Source organism: Entelurus aequoreus, linkage group LG05 (genome assembly GCF_033978785.1).
Source record: "Entelurus aequoreus isolate RoL-2023_Sb linkage group LG05, RoL_Eaeq_v1.1, whole genome shotgun sequence".
NCBI lineage: Eukaryota > Metazoa > Chordata > Actinopteri > Syngnathiformes > Syngnathidae > Entelurus > Entelurus aequoreus.
The window spans coordinates 49,492,247-49,513,857 of NC_084735.1; the positions used below are offsets into that span (position 1 = coordinate 49,492,247).

Here is a 21,611-nt window from a genome sequence, read left to right on the forward strand (position 1 = left end):
TAAGTCGGGGTCCACGTTAATCAATTCATGGTAATTCAGGGACATATTTCCTGAGTTTATAAACATAATATACATTTAAAAAAAACGAAATAAGATTTTGTGATGCTAAAAAATATCAATGTAATCATAGTGGTATCGACTAGATACGCTATTGTACTTGGTATCATTACAGTGGATGTTAGGTGTAGGTCCACCAATGGCGTTTGTTTATATTGTAACGTCCCGGAAGAGTTGGTGCTGCAGGGAATTTGTTCTGTAGTGTTTATGTTGTGTTGCGGTGCAAATATTCTCCCAAAACGTCTTTGTCATTGTTGTTTGGTTTGGTTTTACTATATGGCACAGGTTTATGACAGTGTTGGCGCTGTTCATACGGCCACCCTTAGTGTGACATGTATGGCTGTTGATTAAAAAAGTATGCCATCATTCACATATGTGCAGTGTGTTCAAAGTTAAGATGACGGTCTTAATAATTAATGATTGGACGTAGTGAAATCTTGACTTGACTTTGTTAACTATAGACCACTTGTGGCACATCCAGTGTTATGAGTCCGGGGTGCTGCGGTGTGTAGTGAAGCATGTATAGCTATCACTCGTCCTACAGGGATAATACTTTAAATAAATGTACTTTACTAGTCATCATAGAGACAAGGTTTAGTGATCTAGAAGTAGTTTCTACACTGCTGACTGCGGATACATACTAGCTGCTAGTATGTATTTTCTTCCTGAGGGCGTTTCAGTTTTATAGCTTCACCTTTATGTTTGGTTTTTCGAACATGCTCGTCTGCATGACACAACGTGACGTGACGACAGGTGGGGGACCGGTACTTTTTAGAGGCGGTATAGTACAGAATATGATGCATTAGTATTGCGGTACTATACTAATAACCCTAATATCAACACATGTCGCCCAAAATGTACCCATTTTTATAAAAATAAAAATAAAATTAAAAAATTAAAACATTTTTGAATTTACTTAGAAATGCAATGAACAAAAATCGCAATCTGATTCGAAACAATTTTTTCAGGCACCACTAATTGTTGACATTAACAAAACAGACTTAAACAGGTTCTACTGTATTTACCATATTTTGGAAAGGATGTACGCACAGACAGACAGAAAGATAAAGCGCACATACATGCTTGACAGTGCCCCACAACCCCCAAATAATACATATTCATCATATGGTCGTCAAAGACTCCCTTTACTGGCAGAGTTAAATAGATGCTCTGAGGGGGGAATCAACAAAGTGTTCCAGGGTTGGAGGGGATTGGGTTGCTCATCTGTCACTCCCTGCCTAGCCTTACAGGTACACCCTGTCCCAACATAAAACAATCAGATTTAACTTTCACCACTCACCAAAATAAGGACATACATCCCTGTTGCTCCTTTACCATGCATCCTTTAAGACCCACAATAATACCTTTTCCGTCAAGGCAATATCAGTCCAGGCCCTTGGTCCCAACAGAGGCCCCTATCAGGAGCTGACTTAACAGCAGCCTTTCTCATTATCCCGAGTGGACACCCTCTGATCCCTATCAAGTATTGCACCATGATGAAACGGCCTACACAGGATATTGTCGTTGGGAGGGTCTAGAGGGGGTTTTAGGAAAGAAAAGGGGCTCAAAATGAGACCAATGTCTGTGCTCCTCACCCACATTCAAACAGATTTAAAACAATATCTATTTGGGGTGTAACAGAACAGCGAAATTACTGTTTGGTATGTGCTGGCAACTAATTATTGGGATATGTGTGTGTGTGTGTGTGTGTGTGTGTGTGTGTGTGTGTGTGTGTGTGTGTGTGTGTGTGTGTGTGTGTGTGTGTGTGTGTGTGTGTGTGTGTGTGTGTGTGTGTGTGTGTGTGTTGTGTGTGTGTGTGTGTGTGTGTGTGTGTGTGTGTGTGTGTGTGTGTGTGTGTGTGTGTGTGTGTGTGTGTGTGTGTGTGTGTGTGTGTGTGTGTGTGTGTATTTTCCATCTTACAACATTAGAAAAGACAATGATGAACAAAACCTTAGAAAACAAACTAGGGCAAAGTAGTGTTGCACGACATAAACAATATAACTTTTATTACTATCGTCATGTTGTGATAATGCATGTAGATGACACTGTCTTTGTACCGCAAATTTAACAGTGACAAGCGAACAAATGCATCTTCAACGCAATGTAGCGTCCTTGCTAGCGCCTAATGTCCTTCCATAGTGCAAAGCCGCTTTTAATTAGTCACAAATCCTCGCCTCCATGGCAGCAAAAAAGGCTTCTTACAAGTGTCATTATCATTACAGGACGTAGGAAAATAAAGGAAGCCATGATAACCACTAAACTAAAGCTTTTGAATGTTATCAGGGGTGAGCGGATTGATACAAATATCAACGGTAACGATACCAAGTATACAGTATGTGGTCAATACTACAGTAATTAGATCAATATTGTTTTATGATCACAATATTTTTTGTTGTTGTCATTTTTTGTTATTGTTTACAAACTTACGAAATACTGTAAGTCCCTGGACACAGATAGAAAAAAAAAAAAAAACCTAATGATTTAAAGAGTCAGTAGAGGTTTTTGCTTATGTTTAGTTATTTTGCACTATCAACTTGATGCTTAAAATATTATATGTAGTAAGCGGGAACAAGACACAATTTTATATATTGTTACACCACCATCCTGTGTTTTTGTCTGATTATGATTGTGATCACAAATTTAATCATTCAATGATATTAAAACAACTTGAAATGTCAGCATCAGCATTGTTATGACCAATACCGCCTCTGTAGCTACTTGGAATTGGATCGATACCCAAAGTTGTAGTACCGTCCAAAATAATATAAAGTATTCAAACAACGGAAGAATATTACATTTCAACATTTCTGAAGATCGAACCATGCTACTGAAATAAACCTAATATTAATAGTAAATTAGCAAGTACATTATTAATAGTTTTGAGAAAATAATACAAATAGTAGTGATACCGCATATATCAGCATCCAAATTAAGAGTCTTTGTAAACCATTTTGAAATGGCTTTATTATGGTTAAAGGCCTACTGAAACCCACTACTACCGACCACGCAGTCTGATAGTTTATATATCAATGATGAAATCTTAACATTGAAACACATGCCAATACGGCCGGGTTAACTTATAAAGTGCAATTTTAAATTTCCCACCACACTTCCGGTTGAAAAACTCCTTTGGATATGACTTATGCACGTGACGTCACAAAATCCACGGAAGTGATTGGACCCCATCGGACCCGATACAAAAACCTCTTGTTTTCTTCGACAAAATTCCACAGTATTCTGGACATCTGTGTTGGTGAATCTTTTGCAATTTGTTTAATGAACAATGGAGGCTGCAAAGAAGAACGTTGTAGGTGGGATCGATCGGTGTATTAGCGGCTAAGTACAATACTTACAGCAACACAACAAGGACTACTTACTTAGCAGACGCCTAGCCGATGCTAACCGCCAAACCCACGGATGAAGTCCTTCGTCAAGCCGTCGATCGCTGGAACGCAGGTGAGCACGGCTGTTGATGGGAAGATGAGGGCTGGCTGGCGTAGGTGGAGCGCTAATGTTTTTATCATAGTTCTGTGAGGTCCGGTTGCTAAGTTAGCCTTAGCGTCGTTAGCAACAGCATTGTTAAGCCTTACCAGGCTGAGAATTTTTAACAGTGTAGTTACATGTACATGGTTTAATAGTATTGTTGATCTTCTGTCTATCCTTCCAGTCAGGGATTTATTTATTTTGTTTCTATCTGCATTTGAGACAGATGCTATCACGTTAGCTCATGCTACAGAGCTTCGTCGATGATGGGTGTCCTTCGTCGCGCCGTCGATCGCTGGAACGCAGGTGAGCACGGCTGTTGATGTGACCGTGTAGTTACATGTACATGGTTTAATAGTATTGTTGATCTTCTGTCTATCCTTCCAGTCAGGGGTTTATTTCTTTTGTTTCTATCTTCATTTGAGAACGATGCTATCACGTTAGCTCAGTAGCTAAGTGTGTCACCGATGTATTGTCGTGGAGATAAAAGTCACTTTAAATGTCCATTTCGCGTGCTCGACTCTCATTTTCAAGAGGATATAGTATCCGAGGTGGTTTAAAATACAAATCCGTGATCCACAATAGAAAAAGGAGAGAGTGTGGAATCCAATGAGCCAGATTGTACCTAAGTTACGGTCAGAGCGAAAAAAGATACGTCCATCACTGCCTCTCTAGTCCTTCACTGTAACGTTCCTCATCTACGAATCTTTCATCCTCGCTCAAATTAATGGGGTAATCGTCGCTTTGACGCTCCGAATCTCTCTCGCTCCATTGTAAACAAAGGAAAATTGTGAGGAATATTACCTCCTGTGACGTCACGCTACTTCCTGTACAGGCAAGGTTTTTTTTATCAGCGAGCAAAAGTTGCGAACTTTATCGTCGATTTTCTCTACTAAATCCTTTCAGCCAAAATATGGCAATATCGCGAAATGATCAAGTATGACACATATAATGGATCTGCTATTCCCTTTTAAATTTAAAAAATTCATTTCAGTAGGCTTTTAAGGGACATATAATATATACAAAAATAGATTTTAGGCCATATCGCCCAAACCTATGCTACACTATCTTGGAAAAACAAAACCTTACAAAACATTGGAGGAGGAGACTTTAACAATGAGAGAGAAAAATACTTTCTGTCCCTCGCTCAAAACGTGGGAAATCAGTACACCCATGTACTAAACTGTATCGTTATACCGCTATTTTTTAGTGATACTGCCATGCAAACCCCAAGAGTAACATGGTTAACGCTCTGGAAAGGCTTATAAAGCCAAGAGTGAAATTGAGCCTGCGATAAAATAAATGAATGTGAATCAGATTTCAATTACTCCGTCTAGTAGTCCAGAAGGGTCACCTTCTTGGTCCTGGCCTGCCTTATGATTTAACCCTCTGGAGTCCGCACTCGTCAGCCATCAATGTCTTTCACTTCAAATGTACTCCATTTTCTTTTGTCTGTCGGCTGGTGCACTCATACTCATTTTGCATCCACAGCTGTCCCGACCCCAACCAACCAATCCCTCACGCTTACACATGCAGCCCCACACCCATCCTGTCTGGTGGCTGAAAGGCTGGTCCTAAAAGCTTGAAACAGGAGCACTAAAAATAATTCCCGTGTAGTTGCCAAATAAGCAAACCCAACATGTGAGGGCGAAAGGATCTCGGCAGTCAACAGAGAAAGTCGTATCTTTTCTGACAGAAACGAACAGCCATTGAAGTGAAATTCACATTACAGTTAGTTTTGTTCACACATAGAGGCTTATACGCTAAATTGATCGAACGCCAGCAGGTCAAGAAAAGCAATTATTCACCACTGGCTCGAATAATAAAATTACTGCTACAAGTCAATGTGATGCATTACAAGCAGATGCTAAGCCTGCTATTAGCGTAGATTAAACCACTTCCAGCCACATAATCACCAGGCAACATTCAATTTAATTTTCATGCCATACTCTGATCCTGTTTACAAAGCGTTAAACTGGTTAATCATCAGCCGTCCGTGGAAAATACTGTGTGAAATTGAAATAAGTGATAAAATATTAGGCACCACCATCCACCTCGCAGCAATGACTGGGTGAAATTGATGAGGTTATCTATCAAGGTGTGACGTCTCATGGCTTCGTAAGAGCTCATAAATGGCACAGCCTGGCCGCACTGCAGTGTCCTGTCACACCCAAGCCTGTTGGGAGGGAGGAGTGGGGGGTCTCCGGTGGATGAAGAGGTGGAGTTGTTGGGGGGGATTACTTGGCAGCTGCACAGATTGCAGTCGATATGACTGTGGGCCCCACATGCAGAAGTGGACAGGAGGCTCTCATTATCAGCCACAAAAACACTAGAGGGAAAGGGAGTGGTGTGTGTGTGCGCGAGTGCGTGCGTACGTGCGTGCGTGTGCATGCATGCCTATGTGTAATCAAACAAATGGCACATGAAAATCCACAAATAAATTCTGTCTGAGCCAACTCGCAAGCACTGTGTTAAGAGTACCGTGCCAACTGTATACCGTATGACAATCTGCTTTTGTTGGGCCATCATTGAGGAAAGCTCGACCAATCCAAAGGAATTGTTAGACTATTGTCAAAAACTGTGCCTTTTTTATTTTTTCATGTTTCAATACTGTATGTATAAACTGTGTAGAATAGAAACTTTGCATCCATGAAATCAATTGTTTTTCCCATTGTTTGCAGCTTTGGAGGGGCGGATGGGGTGGTATCAACACAAAAAGCACCACGTGATCACTCCTCTACAGCAACATACAAACCCCGTTTCCATATGAGTTGGGAAATTGTGTTAGATGTAAATATAAATGGAATACAATGATTTGCAAATCATTTTCAACCCATATTCAGTTGAATATGCTACAAAGACAACATATTTGATGTTCAAACTGATAAACTTTTTTTTTTTTTGCAAATAATCATTAACTTTAGAATTTGATGCCAGCAACACGTGACAAAGAAGTTGGGAAAGGTGGCAATAAATACTGATAAAGTTGAGGAATGCTCATCAAACACTTATTTGGAACATCCCACAGGTGAACAGGCAAATTGGGAACAGGTGGGTGCCATGATTGGGTATAAAAGTAGATTCCATGAAATGCTCAGTCATTCACAAACAAGGATGGGGCGAGGGTCACCACTTTGTCAACAAATGCGTGAGCAAATTGTTGAACAGTTTAAGAAAAACCTTTGTCAACCAGGTATTGCAAGGAATTTAGGGATTTCACCATCTACGGTCCGTAATATCATCAAAGCCTTCAGAGAATCTGGAGAAATCACTGCACGTAAGCAGCTAACCCCGTGACCTTCGATCCCTCAGGCTGTACTGCATCAACAAACGACATCAGTGTGTAAAGGATATCACCACATGGGCTCAGGAAAACTTCAGAAACCCACTGTCAGTAACTACAGTTGGTCGCTACATCTGTAAGTGCAAGTTAAAACTCTCTTATGCAAGGCGAAAACGTTTATCAACAACACCCAGAAACGCTGTCGGCTTCGCTGGGCCTGAGCTCATCTAAGATGGACTGATACAAAGTGGAAAAGTGTTCTGTGGTCTGACGAATCCACATTTCAAATTGTTTTTGGAAACTGTGGACGTCGTGTCCTCGGGACCAAAGAGGAAAAGAACCATCCGGATTGTTATAGGCGCAAAGTTGAAAAGCCAGCATCTGTGATGGTATGGGGGTGTATTAGTGCCCACGACATGGGTAACTTACACATCTGTGAAGGTGCCATTAATGCTGAAAGGTACATACAAGTTTTGGAGCAACATATGTTGCCATCCAAGCAACGTTACCATGGACGCCCCTGCTTATTTCAGCAAGACAATGCCAAGCCACGTGTTACATCAACGTGGCTTCATAGTAAAAGAGTGTGGGTACTAGACTGGCCTGCCTGTAGTCCAGACCTGTCTCCCATTGAAAATGTATGGTGCATTATGAAGCCTAAAATACCACAACGGAGATCCCCCGGACTGTTGAACAACTTAAGCTGTACATCAAGCAAGAATGGGAAAGAATTCCACCTGAGAAGCTTAAAAAATGTGTCTCCTCATTTCCCAAACGTTTACTGAGTGTTGTTAAAAGGAAAGGCCATGTAACACAGTGGTGAACATGCCCTTTCCCAACTACTTTGGCACATGTTGCAGCCATGAAATTCTAAGTTAATTATTATTTGCAAAAACAAAATAAAGTTTATGAGTTTGAACATCAAATATGTTGTCTTTGTAGTGCATTCAATTGAATATGGGTTGAAAAGGATTTGCAAATCATTGTATTCCGTTTATATTTACATCTAACACAATTTCCCAACTCATATGGAAACAGGGTTTGTACATCACTAACTATGGATGGGTACTGAATTCGGTACTTTCATAGGCACCAACCAAATACTGTCGGTACTGCCAGGTATCGATTCATGTAAAATCAAACAGTGCCATATTTCGATACCTTTGTTGCTCGTGACGTCACGTCTGGTTACAGACTAAACACTGGCTCAAACACTGGCTCAAACACTTTGCGAGGAAATAATCACCTAAGCAGCACTCAGAGAGGCCCTAGCCAAACTTATGTTACCATTTGCAATGCTAACATAAAGTAAAGCTCCACGTTTCCAAAATGCGCTGGCTTGATGACAAATTACATTAGCTTTGCCAAATACATGCTATTAGCATAAGCGATTTTAGATGGCGATTTCACACCTCAGACATTTGGTAAACTACAACTAAGATGTACGTTACAACCAAACAGCAAGTGTCTAATAAGTAAAATACTTACAGTAAAAGACTGTAGGACGCAACATAAAATTATACAAAATGGATGGGCTATATGGTCTTAAATCTAAACCGCAATATATTATTGGTATGTAAATTTTAATAGAGACATTTCAAAAGGGGCTACAAATGTTCCTAATTTGGATTTAGACATGGTCAGTAATTTATTGCGCCATTTCCAGTTGTATTATTTCTCAAAGCTATTACTTAATCTACTTGCTAATTTACTGTTAAAATCTAGTTAATTTCTGTTGTAAAATGGTTCTATCTACACTTCTTACAGGAGCAGCATTGGTCGTATGGTCCGTTACTTAACACTTTAATTAACATTTTCAAGATTATTGAATTACTAAATGTTTTTTATCACAGTTCTAATCAGACAAACACACAGAATGGCTGTGTAACAATATTAATAGCATATTAAATCCTACAAATGGCTCCGTTGGTTTTCACTCATTATGCCCTCCTGAGTCCAGGGACTTATTTCCTGAGTTTGTAAACAATAACAACAATGACAAAATATGTTTTTGATGATAAAAAAAATATGAATCTAACCACTGTTGCATCAACCAAATAATGATATTATACTTGGTATAATTACTTGGTATCAGTTTTTTTGGTTGGAATTGCACTGCGACTTTAGACTTCATTGCAGGTTGTGTTGTCAGCGCCTAATGACAAGACGGCTCTCCTGTTTGCCTCCAAGGTTGGGGACTCTCTCAATGGCTGCATGCTGTTAAAGTACTAATTTTTTGAGAAACATTACAGATTTTTTAAAATACAATAACCTCATTGCCCCAAAATATAATGTGTCAAATTGTAACAGTACCTTTACAGAGATTGATAATCATTAGGGGACTAACGTGTTGTTTTACAACAATTTAATTCCATTCAATATTTGTGGTTGCCGATACGATTCAAGGACACTATTATTTTTTTAGAACAATACGATACAAAACGATACAGTGAGTTGAAATCGATTCAGTAACTTCTTAGCAAAACAAATCAAGCAGTGTGACTGTGAAACAAATAGTGAATACTGGACACTACAGATAAAGTTTCCTATATTCCTGTTATTTCTTGTAAAGGAATTCGGTATAAATGAATTATGGATACAAAGAAGCAAGTAAACAACAATCAATGGCCAATGCATTCACATCTTATTTGAATAAAGTGCAACCAACACTTTAAGTTAAAGTGACAAGAAGAAACCTTATTTGCTGACATTTTAAACATTCAAGCAATTTTCAGTAAAAGTACACTATCTAACATTTTAGGAGTAGATTTACCTGCTAAATAAAGTTTCCTGACCCAGCCATACAGTATCGGTTCTGCGCCCTCGTGCCTCCTCATCCCTGTTGATGGTGTTGGCAACTCACTTCCTAATTTCCATAGCCTCCTTCATCCATCTCTTCTATGTATTTATTTCTTTTGAAATGACTTCTCCTTGTGCTATGTGAGTCGCAGTAATTTGCACTGCTGTGACTTCCACTGTGTCGGCCTGGTCTTCTCTGGTTTAAGGTTGCGTTGAAGCTTTGTCTTTGTGTAGTGTTGTTTGTATTTATTGTGACTATTGCAATCGTGTTGTAGCTGAAAGTTATGATATCAAAAATGCCCCGCAGTGGAGAAGGAGGGACATAGTAGGAGTTACACTCTCAGACACTTTCTTAACAAGCGGTAACAAACTCAGGGAGTCAAAACTCACTTTTAGACATTCAGCATACACCCAAACTGCACCACCTCTTAATGTGTAACTGCACTGTTTTGGAATTTTGCCTATCATTCCCAATCATTATGTAAGACAAGAACAAATATGTTCTTCTTTTTTATGCATTCTAAATAGTAATCAAATGCGATCAAAAGTCCACTCACAATAGAGGCTATGGGAGTCGCTCTATTCTGCCTATAAAGCCCTTAAAAAAACATCCAAACACCTCCATTAAGGTTTTATATATATGCTGTGAGTATATACTGTATGTAATGTAGTAACGGGCACATTTATAATAACATTTAGTATTTACATATTTTTCAAATTTTAAGCATGCGTGGCACATTAATTTCAAAAACACTTTTTTTCCCAACAACATCCCTGATTACTACTCACTGCAGACTTCATGAGAGCCAACAAACATAATAAAACCTCACTTACTGTACAATGTCTGCTGTCATTAGGATGCCGACTGATATAATGTTGTTATATTCTCGTTTAGATGAAGAATTACTTGTCATCCTCGCAAAGAAAAGGGAAACCAAGCGTCTTTTTGTGTCGTTCTCACCATTTCCGGTCTAAATTGGCTGTCAAAGGGTACCAACTTGTCGGAATACGTCCTTGTCCTTCTACTATCCAGGTGAGAGGCATGATTTATAATCTAGAATGAACTTCCACGGGCAAGGCACCACTATAAATATTTTGTCTGCCTTAGCGCTTATAATACCAATATCACTAATGCTTGGTAAATTTTCGAGTCATAAAATCTAAATGGATCATTGTTGGCGCTTTTTGGGTGGTTACTTATTGAGTTTTATTGGCGGAACAGAGGACCTCCCATTGGCACCATTGTAAGCAGACTTTTATTTACATTTATTTAAATAGAATGACAGACACACATGTCACAGATATTACACTATTGTCTTGTGGCGTTTGCGTTTGTTATGACCTTTCTTGACCACCGTAGATATTCACCATTTTTCTTTTGATGATGTCAGAGATTGGAAAATAGACTTGATGTTTAAAATCTTTATTATTACAAGTGCTAAACTTCATATAAGCTCTGCCGTTCTTTAATCCAATGTTTTCCTTTTTGTAGAGTCGATAAAATCAATCGATTCCCTTTTAACACCAATTTGGATTGATACCTATTTCTTGGGAGGCAAACTTGCCAAGCACTGATCGATATACTTAAAATGTAGGATAAAAAATTTATATATCAATCAATCGTTACACTTTTAATAATCATAGAACAGTGCATGAGGAAAGGAAATAAACCTCTCTTCCTTACAAGACTGAGTACAGCTAGTTTAAAAAATATACAAAGAAAGGGGTTGGAGAAATAATGAATGCATGGCATTCCTCAAACAAAAAAACAACAACATAAAAACAATGACAACCCACCCTCCAAGAACCCTGGGGGCCCCCTGCAACAATACCATTACAGAGGTGGTCGAAGATCCTGTGTGTGGTCAGCTAATAAAGCAATTGTCTGCCATTGTAAAGAGGATTACTTTAATCTAGTAATGGCGGATGTCGTGCGCCCCATAGCAATGGTGTAAGAGGGTCACTGTGAATTGCAAAAAGCCCATTGTGAGGCAAGCGAAGCCCTCTTCTTTTCCACTGCTGCCCTGTGATGCCCTCAGCTGACCCTGTGGCCCAATCACGGCTAATGTCGTAACACATATTTGACACAACTTCAAACAGGTTACTAAAGATAATGGTTGCCCCTGAACCAACATGTAAACATTCACACACATGCCCCATTTTCACACTGTGGCAGCACAGGGATGAGTACATTTAGTTTCAAAATATGCAGATTAAAATGGAAAATCTTTATATTCTTAATGATTCTGGTTACAAACATGTCTTAAAGGGAATATATGGCTTAACCTGAATATTGTGTGAATGTAAGTGTAGAAATGGGTTTGGAAATACAGAAAACCTCGGGATATGAGTTAAATTAGTTCTGTTCGTACATAAAAAAATCATATTGCTAAAAAAACATCACCCATTGAAGTTAATTTAAACAATTTAATCCGTGTTTGCCACCCTCAAAACAGCACAATGTAAAATGCCTTTTTAAAAAGAAACACATACGTTAAGGCAATAAATGAAAACGTATGAAAAACAAAAAAATGTAATGTACTACAACAACAGTAGTTTTATTGAAGAAATGTAAAAATATTGTACACCATTGACTAGACTTTTACAGTATTTCCTTCCAGCTGCTTCTCCATCAAACATACCATTAGCAGCTTATCTGTATTTTAATGAATACATGTCCACCTCATTCTGCAAACTAGCAGTGTTATGCTCAAACTTCTCCACCAAGTAGGCTTGACGCTCGGTCAAGTTTTTTGATGATTTATTTCTTTAATTCAATGAATACCATCCGCTTCTTTTTCTCACTGCCCTTTTCACCCACTGTCTTCGCTCTCATTGTTGGAAAAACAAAGTTACCTCGATCTCTAGCTAATGCAAGCAAGTAAGACCATGTTTTGGTCGGATCGTACGAGGTTCACTGTTGCATTCGCTACGCCAACTAGTGGTGGGGAGGCTCATAAGTAGGCCTGGCCTGATATTCAATAAGTCTATTAACCGACGAGCGGGGAAACTCTTTCTGACTGGGCAGAGCGCAACTCGCTCAACCTTCTCTACAACCCGAAGGGCCCAGCCAGCTTTCACTCCGCTCGGCATGGCACTGGCACGGGCCCTGGCCTGGCTTTCGTGAGTGTCGGTGTGGACACCCAGCTCCCCGACAGACGTGTTCTGGGAATGTTCCCCAGGTCGCAACACCGACCGTCGCTGATATCGGTGCCCGACCTCGTGACAGCAGTTCCGAGCGGACCGATGAAGCGATGGAGCTTCCGGAAGGCCAATTGGAAACTCTATCGCCTCCATACCAACAAGTCCACACGGTGTCTCCCACCACCAGACACACCCAACGTGGACGAGGCATACCAGGACTTCTGTAGGGCACTAACATCTGCGGCCAAAGAAGCCATCCCACGCGGCCGGCGTGGGAACTGCAGGCCATGCTGGGATGGCGAGTGCGAGACCCTCTGCAGCGCCTTCCTCCGGGCTCCCTATGGCCCGGAGGCTGGCGGTTCGGCCACTGCCCTTCTTTCCACTCTTGGAGGGAGGAGGCACCAGCGCTGGAAAGAGGCAGTCCACTCCATCGACTTCTCGCACACTAGCCGTATCGCGTGGAGCACTTTGAACAACTTGACTGGTAGGTCTGAGCGCGCACCCCGAACATGCCCCGTTACCGCAAATGCTATTGCAGCACAGGTTGTGAAAAACGGGGCATATGCCGGGATAAATCGAGATTTTTCCCGGGCGGTGCGCCAGGAAACTGCAGACCTCTGGAGGACAACAACATCTAGCGAGTGTAACATCTCCGGTGAGTTTTCACCGGAGGAGTTCACAGCTGCCCTCCAGTATACCAAACCAGGCAAGTCTGCTGGGCCTGACAACATCTGCCCAGAACTCGTGCTCCACGCTGCCCCTGCAATGAAGTCCTGGCTGAGAGTTTTCCTGTCTTCTTGCCTGCGCCAACTCCGGATCCCCAGGATTTGGAGAAGGGCCACTGTTGTCGCTATCCCCAAGCCGAACAAGCCAAAGGATGACGTAACGAGCTACAGACCAATCTCGTTGCTCTGCGTCCCCTTTAAAGTCCTCGAGCGCCTGATTCACGCCCGTGTCGAGCCCATCATAGACCCCCACCTCCCCCGGGAGCAGGCGGGTTTTCGACGTGGGAAGTCCACGGTGGATCAGGTCGCCCTCCTTACCCAGGACATCGAGGACTGCTTTGAGGCGAAAAAGAAGGCCGGTGCCGTCTTCATAGACCTGACTGCTGCCTATGACACAGTCTGGCACCGCGGCCTCACCTGCAAACTTCTCCGCCTGCTTCCAGACAGGCACATGGTCAAAATGATCATGGAGCTTGTCTGGAACCGCAGCTTTACTCTCACCACCAGTAACGGAGATAAAAGCAGGTTGCGGCGCCTGAAAAATGGCGTCCCCCAGGGATCTGTCCTGGCTCCCCTCCTGTATAACATCTATACATACGACCTGCCTGCCACAGTCTCACGGAGGTTCGCATACGCAGACGATCTCGAGCTGCTGCACTCCGATAGGGACTGGCAGGCCTTGGAGGGAACTCTAAGCCAGGACATGGAGACTTTAGTGGCTTACCTCCATAACTGGAGATTGAAGCTCAGCGAATCCAAGACGGTGACACAAGCTTTCCACCTATACAATTGGGAAGCGGATCGTGAGATCAGGTTCGAGGTGCGGAAGCCGGATGGGGCTTCCCTTACCCTGTGCCGGCCTCGTCCTACACCTGAAGACCCTCGTCCTGACCCTAAATACCTTGGGGTCACCCTGGACAGGTCGCTCACTTTCCGTAAACACCTCTTGGCAACACGCAAGAAACTCAACACCCGCGTCTCACTGCTGAGACGGTTGGTCGGGTCCGGTTGGGGTGCCGGGGCAAGAACTCTGCGAACAGCAGCACTTGCCCTGGTCTACTCAACTGCTGAGTACTGCGCACCTGTCTGGGCGCGCAGTGCTCACTCTAAACAACTTGATGTCCCGATCAACGAAGCCTTGCGTGTTATCACTGGATGCCTGCGCCCCACCCCTGTGGAGCTACTGCCCATCTTAGCAGGCATCCAACCCGCTGAGCTTCGTCGCCAAGGTGCTGTAGCAACTCTGGCGGCCCGGGCAGGCATGGATGAGAACCGCCTGCTCCATGAGGGGCTCGCGCTCTCCTCGGAGCCGGCGCCCCGCCTCCCCTCCGGGGGCCCACTGGTGCCGGCCGCCCTGAAGCTCCTGCAGCAGTGCAGTGACGGCAGCATCGGGGCGGCTCACTGGGCGAATCGCGAATGGAGCGCGGACCTGGAGCGTGCCATCTCCTCCGGACTCCGTGACTTCATGCCTGACACCGGCTCAATACCAGGCCTCTCACTACCACGAGTGGCCTGGGTGAGGCTTAACCGCCTCCGAACTGGTGTCGGTCGCTTTCGCTCAAACATGTTCCAGTGGGGCTTAGCACCTAACGCGACGTGTGAGTGTGGCGCGGAGGAGCAGACTGCCGACCACGTGATCCTGCGTTGCCCGATTTATCGTGCTCCTAATGGTTTGCGTGGCCTGGCGGACCTGGATGACTGCTCGGTGACCTGGCTCACTTCTGTGTGTCCTGACATATGAACGGGAGGGCCCCCCGGGCCTGGGGTGGTGAAGGGCATAGACCCTCGGCCTCAGGTCCGGGTGCCGGAAAACAGCTGCCCATACGATGAAGAAGAACCGACGATAAATGAAAATTAAGACGGTAAGTTTTCCAGCGTCGATTAATCGCCATGTGCATACTTCGAGAGCATTCACCCGTTTCGTCGCTTTCGGCAGCGACATGTTTTGGTACCACAGCGGAATGAAAAGAAGGGGGTGAATTCTCTTGTCCTTATTAAGTGTCTTTGACTCGTTGTGCGCCGACGCGGGCCCGCTGGCCAACTAGCATCACACAGTGCAACTAGTTAGCATTTAGCAGCTAACATGGACAAACAAGATGAGCCTATCAACACAGAGTGCCAAATGTGCATGAATATAACACAACCACCCGACAGTCTACACCATACTTGCCAACCCTCCCGATTTTCCCGGGAGACTCACGAATTTCTGTGCCCCTCCCGAAAATCTCCCGGGGCAACCATTCTCCCGAATTTCTCTCGATTTCCACCCGGACAACAATATTGAGGGCGTGCCTTAAAGGCACAACCTTTAGCGTCGTCTATAACCTATCGTCACGTCCGCTTTTCCTCTATACAAACAGCGTGCCGGCCCAGTCACATAATATATGCGGCTTTTACGCACACACAAGTGAATGCAAGACGGCATGGCGTAGTGGGTAGAGCGCCCGTGTCAGAAACCTGAGGGTCGCAGGTTCGCTCCCCGCCTCTTACCATGCCGTTGTGTCCTTGGGCAGGACACTTCACCCTTGCCCCCGGTGCCGCTCACACCGGTGAATGAATGTTGAATGAATGATAGGTGGTGGTCGGAGGGGCCGTAGGCGCAAATTGGCAGCCACGCTTCCGTCAGTCTACCCCAGGGCAGCTGTGGCTACGAAAGTAGCTTACCACCACCAGGTGTGAATGAATGATGGGTTTTTAACATGTAAAGCGACTTTGGGTACATAGAAAAGCGCTATATAAATCCCAGGTATTATTATTAAGACATACTTGTTCAACAGTCATACAGGTCACACTGAGGGTAGGCGTATAAACAAGTTTAACACTGTTACAAATATGCGCCACACTGTGAACCCACACCAAACAAGAATGACAAACACATTTCGGGAGAACATCCGCACCGTAACACAACATAAACACAACAGAAAAAATACCCAGAACCCCTTGCAGCACTAACTCTTCCGGGACGCTACAATATACACCCCCCGCTACCACCAAACCCCGCCCACCTCAACCCACCCATCTTCCGAATTCGGAGGTCTCATGGTTGGCAAGTATGGTCTACACCCACTTTGCGTTTGGTGAACAAGCCAGGTCTGTGTAAAGAAAATGGGGAAAAATAGTGTGCGCTCATAGAAAGTGTGGTTACATACATGCCAAAGACATGCTCACAATTAATACTGTTATAAAATTTGCATTTTTTAAAAGTGCTGTCATGTTGTCATGTCATGTTAGTGTTTCCTTACTTGGAATCTGCCAGACTAAACTTTTTTTCTGCATATGGCGTGTTAATACATCTGCAGTGTTTATATTGTTACTTTGCACTTTTGTTTAAGAAGGTCCTAACTTGATTGTCAGTTAAGTAATGTACAAGTCTACCTCTACCTAGATGTTCAATATCTAAGTTCAACTTTGTTTGTCAATACTTTAATTAGTCATTTTATTTATTGTTTTGGTTGTGTATACCGTATTTTTCGGACTATAAATCGCAGTTTTTTTCATAGTTTGGCCGGGGGTGCGACTTATACTCAGGAGCGACTTATGTGTGAAATTATTAACACATTACTGTAAAATATCAAATAATATTATTTAGCTCATTCACGTAAGAGATTAGACGTATAAGATTTCATGGGATTTAGCGAATAGGAGTGACAGATTGTTTGGTAAACGTATAGCATGTTTTATATGTTATAGTTATTTGAATGACTCTTACCATAATATGTTACGTTAACATACCAGGCACGTTCTCAGTTGGTTATTTATGCGTCATATAACGTATACTTATTCAGCCTGTTGTTCACTATTCTTTATTTATTTTAAATTGCCTTTCAAATGACTATTGTTGGTGTTGGGTTTTATCAAATAAATTTACCCAAAAAATGCGACTTATACTCCAGTGCGACTTATATATGTTTTTTTCCTTCTTTATTATGCATTTTCGGTCGCTGCGACTTATACTCCGGAGCGACTTATACTCCGAAAAATACGGTATTTGAGACCCCCCCTGCCCCTCCCACAACGTCATTAACATATTTTATTGCTTTTAGTTGTGATTTTTATTCAAGTGCCAAATTTTGCTAACAGACAAAGAATATTTTATTGTTAATACGTGTTTGTTTTATTTAACTTGGAGATGTTAAAGTCTAAATTCCAATTACATTGTTAAAATATACACAAAAGAGACAAGTTTATTGCATTTGAAAGGATATACATGCATTATTATTTTGTGTTAACAATACATCAATAGTTAATTTGGCCTAGGGTTGTAGGGTATACCGGTGCTAATAAAGTATTGCGATACTAATCATTTGAAATCGGTACTATACCAAATTTGAAATGTAACGGTATTGCATACAAGTAATAACATCTTGGAGAGGACAAATGGCAAAAAACTACCATTCTACTGGTTAATAAAGAGGGTGTGGATAGCGCAATATGGAGGTATTTGGGCTTCAAAACTAACAACAAAGGTGACGCTTTAAACAGGGAGGCATCGCGTTGTAAGTGCTGTTTTACACCTTTCCTGCTTGGTCGAGGAACGCAGGGGAGACGTTCCCTCCAAGACCGATGTATTGTCGAGGGTAACACCCTTCACTTCACAAGGGGTCCATAAGGCTCCGCTCTTAGGCCGGAATGACGAGGCCGTCGATTAGTTACAACTTGGTCACTTTTTTTACATCCACCATGCTATTAACACTCCTGCACATGCTACTGCTACCTCTCCTAACTCGCCCACTCATTTACTCACGTCACTCACCCCACATACTGCCATTCTTAAAGGAACACACGCGCACACACATATGCAACAGCTGCTTTAAAACACGCCTCGCCAAATGTGGCAATTAGTATTACCACCTTTGCTTCAAACTTAGGTACACATTTAAATAATAAGCATTCAGATCTGCAAAAGGAGTTAGTAAGAGTGACAGGTAATAATGTAGTTGTTACAACTGTCCTGCTGTTCAGTTCGGTGCAGACCGTAGTCGCGGAGCACAGGGCAGACGTTCCCTTCAGGGTCGGTGTCATTTCAATGAATTTAAATTTCTATTTTAACCTTGTAAAATTGTTCTTTAACTGTGAGTGTTTAATGTAGTGTAATATTTTCTGTTAAGATAAAGACAATATTGCTATTTTTCATAGTTTCCTTTATCTGGAAAAGTATAGAAAAGTATCGATATACATTTTGGTACTGGTACTTAATTATTGGTGTCGGGACCACCCTAATTTGGTCCCATAAAAATAATGGCAATATAATTTGTTTATCTGCAATAATTTGTAGGTCAATATATCGTTAATCCAAATTTTTGCTCGAAACCTGAAGCATAACAGTTGGCCGAAAACCTCTTAAAAGATGGAGCACTCGTATCCTGACATACCACTGTAATTGCTTTAACCCATGACTTTCTACATTTAGTCTTAATTATTAACGTTTGGAAAATAACTGTGTATTGTTAATTCAATATGGTGTGTTATCGTAAAAACAATTTGAAAGCCAAACAAAGCAACCTGAAAGTCAGTGAACAGATGCAAAGACTGCACTGTCGGCTATTTCTGCTCACTTTCTCAGCTCTGTTAACTCGGGCTCGCACACTTCACACACCTGTCCTTCCTGGCATGTGCTAAGTTTCACTGAGGTCGCAGACAACACTGTTCACTTTCGCTATGTAATCATGGAGCCTACGAGGTGAGCTATCTGACATCAGCTTTTCTCTCTTGGAGGCATGCCAACCAGGCTGTCCATGTCAGCAGCTGCCAATACACATCAAAGATTTGTGACTTTTCCCTGTGAAGTGTATGTAAATGTGTTCTCATAGCAGGAGCAGATGGCTCAGGACTTGTTTCCTGCCCACCTTACACATTTTTTCCGTTAAAACTTCAGAATGTTTGGCCTATTCAGGAATCCCAAGCTCTATGTCAACAATTTTCAAAAACTTCCCGGAGTTCCAGGACATTTTTTCCATTCAAAATGAATTGGCCATTTTTCACACTTCCACAATTCCTACATTTTTCAATCGATTTAAACCATTCCACCTTCAACACGTTCAACTCATTCTGGAATTTAAAACTTATACATTTTCCCCAAAACATTTTTTTTCAGGAATTAACGGATTTCCAAACCTTATTTCCACCCTTCTTTCTTGACTACTTCTTCCACATTTTTCAACCTATTTCAACAGTTGCATCATCGAATTATTCATCTTAGTCAGGAAAAAACCCAAAGTTGGATTTAAATCCCCCAAAATTCCCTGTTTTCACAAAATTCCCAGAATTCTGCAATACCATTTCTCAAATAAAAATGGTTACTACTTCAACATTTCTTGACCGATTCAAACAATTCCAACATAAACCAATTCAGCTTATTCATCACTTTCATAAAAATTCTGACTTTTCCCAAAATGCCTAAATTTCCTGGAAATTCATATTGAAACAGGATTATTTTCAATAGGATTTGTTTTCAAGTTCCACAATTCCATTTAACCATTAACACATTCCACTCATCCTGGACAATGAAACTAACACGATTCCAAGTTCAAAACTAAATTCTGGTTTTCAAGGAATTTCTAGAATTCATGGAATTCTGTACGACTAATTCTCAAATATAAATTGTCACTATTACCACATTTCTCAACCGATTCATACAATTCCAACACCAACCAATTTAGCTCATTCAGGACATTGATGCTATTTATCACCTTGAAAAACAATTCCCACTTTTCCCGAAGTTCCCAGATTACCAGGATATCCCCATTGAAATGAATACGATTTTTTTTCCAACTTCCTACCGCTTGTCCCTTTCAGGGTCACAGGGGGTGCTGGAGCAACTGATTCAAACCATTCCACCATCAACACATTCCGCTCATTCTGGAAATGTATGCTATGTATCAAAAATTCCCACTTTTCCCCAAACTCCCAATTTATCAGAAAATTTCCATCTAAATAAATGGGACATTTTTATAAGTTCCACATTTCCCACAATTTTTTGGACCGATTCAATCAGTTCTAACACCAACCTGTTCGGCTCATGAATTTTGTTACATTGCGCCATCTTGGAAGTATGCTAACTGTTGTAATGTTAGTATATTAACCTTAGCACGCTAACGTTTTAAGCTAACATCTAAGATAATTTTGTACCTTTTAACCTAATAATCATAGACGTTGTTCTTTGACAGCATCTTAGAATTATGCTAGCTGGTCCCCTGTTAGCATGTTAACATTAGCATTCTAATGTTTCATGCTAGCAGATTAGCTAATTTTGTATTTTTTAACCAAATAACGATGTATTTAGTTACTTGGTGCCATCTTAAAATGATAAATGATAAATGATAAATGGGTTATACTTGTATAGCGCTTTTCTACCTTCAAGGTACTCAAAGCGCTTTGACAGTATTTCCACATTTACCCATTCACACACACATTCACACACACTGATGGCGGGAGCTGCCATGCAAGGCGCTAACCAGCAGCCATCAGAGGCAAAGGGTGAAGTGTCTTGCCCAAGGACACAACGGACGTGACTAGGAAGGTAGAAGGAAAGTATACTAACTCTTCATCTGTTAGCATCCTAATGTTACCATGCTATCGTTAGCACGCTAACATTTTATGCTCACATTTTAGCTCCTTTTGCAATTTTAAACTTACCGTATTTTCCGTGCTGTAAGGCGCACTTAAAATTTTAAAATTTTCTAAAAAAAATGGCTGTGTGCCTTATAACCCGGTGCGCCTAATTTACAGAATAATTCTGGTTGTGCTTACCGACCTCGAAATAATTTTATTTGGTATATGGTGTAATGATAAGTGTGACCAGTAGATGGTAGTCACACAAAAGAGATATGTGTAGACTGCAATATGACTGCAGTAAACAACACCAAAACTTTAAAAGTTCCATTGAGAATATAGAATATTACACACGACGCACAAAAATCAGTCATAATGTTTAAGTACGACTTTCGTAAGCTCTGAAGCCGCACCGCTTGATGGAATGTTGGCGCATTACGGCTACTGTAGTCAGTATTATTATGGTGTGTGTGTATAAGGACTGCAAAATGGCACCATTAGCAGACATATTGTCTGGCGTTTTGTTTTGCAATATTATACAAAACCAACTTTTCTTACCTTCTGGTACC

The 21,611-nt window shown here is 41.7% G+C and overlaps 1 protein-coding gene across 3 annotated transcripts in view; it reads right to left on the reverse strand.

Moving 5' to 3' along the window:
• LOC133650717 (roundabout homolog 2-like) overlaps nucleotides 1-21,611 on the reverse strand; it is a 240,172-nt gene that overhangs the window by 151,621 nt on the left and 66,940 nt on the right. Inside the window, exon 1 of one of the 3 annotated variants that reach the window (XM_062048301.1) lies at nucleotides 1,358-1,375. The exons of the other annotated variants lie outside the window; for them this stretch is intronic. The gene's annotated coding sequence lies outside the window, so the exon portion shown is untranslated. Of the gene's footprint in view, nucleotides 1-1,357; nucleotides 1,376-21,611 lie in introns of those variants that run through there. 3 annotated transcript variants of the gene reach the window in all.